Genomic DNA, 3,692 nt, shown 5'->3' with positions numbered 1-3,692 from the left:
TCCTACTTGATTTGTAACATTGTTAAACCATGAAAGGATCTTTCCTTTAAGGCATTAGATCCAGCTTGTAGGTGCTCAATTGTAAGAAGGATAGCAATGTAGGTGAGCCTAAGGTTGAGTGGAGAGTGGCTCTCCCTTCTTCAGTTTCCAACAAGCTTAAGAGCACCAGATAAGTGTATCTAATTTCTATTAATGAAATGACGTTATTGTTCAAGGCTTTATGAATATTGTAATGTTAGTTGATATTCTTGCTTGTAATGATGAGTTGAAAGTTGTTGTGAATATTTGTTAATTATGTATGAATGAATAATTGAAAATATTGTATAATTGTGCTTATTTAATTGCATGAACCTCTTCATGAATGAATATTGTATCTAGAGGTATTCTCTGAGGTATGTTGCCTATAATGGTTGTGAGACGAATCATGTGTGAAAGGAATTCACATTTTGATTTGAGCCTAAGGCTCTTCATGTATTATGTTAGTATGAATGGCCCTTGTCACACCTGTTATGGGATATGAGCAATTGATATTGCCTCAATGTTTGGATTGGGGAGGTTGGAAAGTTCTTCTCTCCCTATTGGGACCTTATGCCTTTCGGGGATAAACTAGTGTATTGGTTTCCCTGTCTTTGCCCATTATGAAATAAGCTGTAGGATAGGCCCATGGCCATCTCCTTATCTTCTTGGATTAAGATGGAAAGATCTGGCCATTGGCTCTTCTCATGTTTTTCTTCAGGGAAGTATTTAGTTGGAAGGAGGTTTTTAAATATCTTAAGGTTATTGAAGACTTCTGAGTCTTAAGAAGTGAATTGGGAAAATTCTATTCTGTCATAGTTTTAGGCCTTGGAATAGGCCTGGAAGCCTTTATTAGTTTTAAAATTTGTAGTTGGAAGTATTAGCCCTAATCCATGGTCACATGATTGACATTGGGCTATGACAAGGAGCCTATGTCGAAAGTGGGCTTAACCCCTAAGAAGGAAAATTGTTGGAGAGTTGGGTTACTAGGTATCGAACATCAAACTTCATTAGTGAGCATCCCCATTAACAATGCTCAATGTTTTCCAAACCTGCAATAGTTGTTAGTCGACAAAGTTTGTTATCGAGATAGCAGGCTATCAAAGCACTGCGATGTTGGGTGTCAAAATGGTTCAATGGGAACATGAAGTGGATTCCTCGATATCAATGACTAGTCCATCAAATGATGGGAATATCCCTATTGGTTGATGTCCATATCAAATTGAGGGGAAGGGCCTTGACCAAGAGCCATCATTTTTGTGCATATCCCAGTGGGTTGGTAACCCAAGAGATGGAGTAATAACTTGTCAGTGTAGTTGTGCTCGCAATGGTGTTTTAGAACGTTGTTATGTTGGTTAATGGGATATCAAGCATCAGTGACAAGAGATTCACATAGGGTTTATTCATCATTATACTTCTTGATGGTAACATAACCTGACAAATAGGTTAGTTGATAGGAGTTGGATTATCCTCATGAGATGGGGAGGTATCGACCATTGTCTTGTTGGCTTTTGGGCATCAGTTGTTAGAACACAAATATTAGACTTTTTGCTTCACATTGTTGAAACTTGACAAAGGGCTCAACGTGGTAGGTGTTGACTAGGATAGATGACATGGACCCAGGAGGCTACCATGTGTCATCCACATGGAAACTGACTTGGCTTACTGATGTGTCATGATGATGTGGCACCAAGCACACCCTTGTTGATGTGGAACTGGCATGGCATGTCAACATGGTAGGAGGATGTGGATTTTGGAGTGTTAACATGGCAATGAGGTGGAAGCCAAGTGACACTTGCACTATAGTGATGTTGATGTCAGGGTATCATCATGTCAAGCTATCAGCTTATCGACATGTCGAGCTATTAGCCTATCAGCATGTCAGGCTATTAGCCTACTGAGAGTCAGGATATAAGCTTTTCAACGTATCAAGTGTCAACTATCAACCGATTTAAGGATTGTAGCAATGATGTATGCCCAGTGGCTAAGGGGCCTGGGAAGATGATATACATATGACAATTAATGATAGCCATGATCTATTAGTTAATGGCCCATTGTTGGGTTGGGTAGAGTGAAACAAAGAGGTTTTACTAATAAAACTTTTGCCCAGGGGTCTAATGGCTAATATTCCTAAGCTAGCTAGGTATGACACATGGTAATATGGAAGATGAGGTTGCTCTAAAAGGAAAATATTTAAGTGAGCTTAATTTCTTGTCCACAACCCAATTTTAGGAAAAAAATCTATTACTGGAAATCTCTTGATGAGCAAGAGATGAGGTGATATCATAAATTATTTTTGAGGAGGTTAGAGAAATAGGATTTTTTTATAGCTCCATATCCATAAAGTAACCTTGCGGGTTGGACTTGGACACCCCACAACCCTAATCAGGAATTAAGAGGTTAGGTGTGTTACAACTCAACATTTGATCTTTCAATTGACTTCTCAATTGAAATGGACCTTCTTGTAGTTCAATGCATTAAAAGGGTGTATGACATAGAAAAATGTTATACACCACCAAAAACATGTCAGGATTCATATGAAATTTATAGATAACAAATGTTCTTTGGTAGGGGCATGTTTAAAATGGATGAAATTCTTATTTATCAATTCCAAGTCCATCTAAGTTCAAATAAGTTCCAAGATAAACAAGCTTCGTTTTCCAAAATGTACATTTCTTTAAGTTCATTGGCAATCCATCTCTCTATAATGATGCAAATACTTGTTTCCAATTATGCAAATGGTCCTCATACGTATTGCATATGGTTATGTTATTCATATACATGATCATGTTGTATCAAGTTATATCCTTAGTACTCCCTTTATCATTCTCATGAATGTGATGTGGGCATTAGTGAGATTGAATGACATGAAAAGCCATTTAAATAATCATTATCATGTTTTAAAGGACATGTTCTACACATTCTCTGTATTGATGCATATGTTTGATGATAATTGAACTTCACCTTATTGAAGTATATTTTCACCTTGACGTTGACCTAATTCTAGGTCATTGACACTCAACAATGGATATAAGTTATTGATTATTATAATGTTTAAGGGTTAGTTGTCCACACACATTTTCCATTTGTCATTCTTATTTGGAACTAAAACTATGGTAGATCCATAAGGTGATGGAATAGATTGATTGTTTCCCTTATTCAAAACTCTTAATTTGCTTCTTAATATTTTCATTCTCACTACAAAATATTTATGTCATTAACTTCCTTTTATGTTCCATTTACCTTTTTCATGAATTTTTTTTTTTTTAGTTTTGATAAAAAAATAATCAATGGCATTTCATGGGAAATGCTAAACTCAATGTTCTGTGATTTTATGTTAAACTTGTCATTATTTGCATTAGATTTAGTGTCAACTTTAGTGTGAATATTAGCTTCATATTTAGTCCAAGTTTAGTGCCGGATTTAGCATTGGGTTTCTAAGTAACTAAATAATAGCAAGGGAATTTTTTTAACGTAAAAAAAAAAAAAAAGAAAAAGAAAAAAAAGAGATCAAAGGCTGAAATTGATTTGTCCCAATTCTTATGTGTGAAGGTAATTTTGTTATATAAATTAAAATGTCTTATTTTCCCTTATAAAAACCTCTCAAGTCCTATTCTCCCATTCCTTTATCATTTCCTCTATTTTTTTTGTTCTCTTCTTCTCCCATCACCTTTCTC

The sequence above is a fragment of the Pinus tabuliformis genome, chromosome J (assembly GCF_031772625.1).
Source record: "Pinus tabuliformis cultivar Carrire ecotype Pingquan chromosome J, CPIR1, whole genome shotgun sequence".
NCBI lineage: Eukaryota > Viridiplantae > Streptophyta > Pinopsida > Pinales > Pinaceae > Pinus > Pinus tabuliformis.
The sequence above is the reverse complement of the archived record's forward strand: the minus strand, read 5'-3'. Positions refer to the sequence as shown.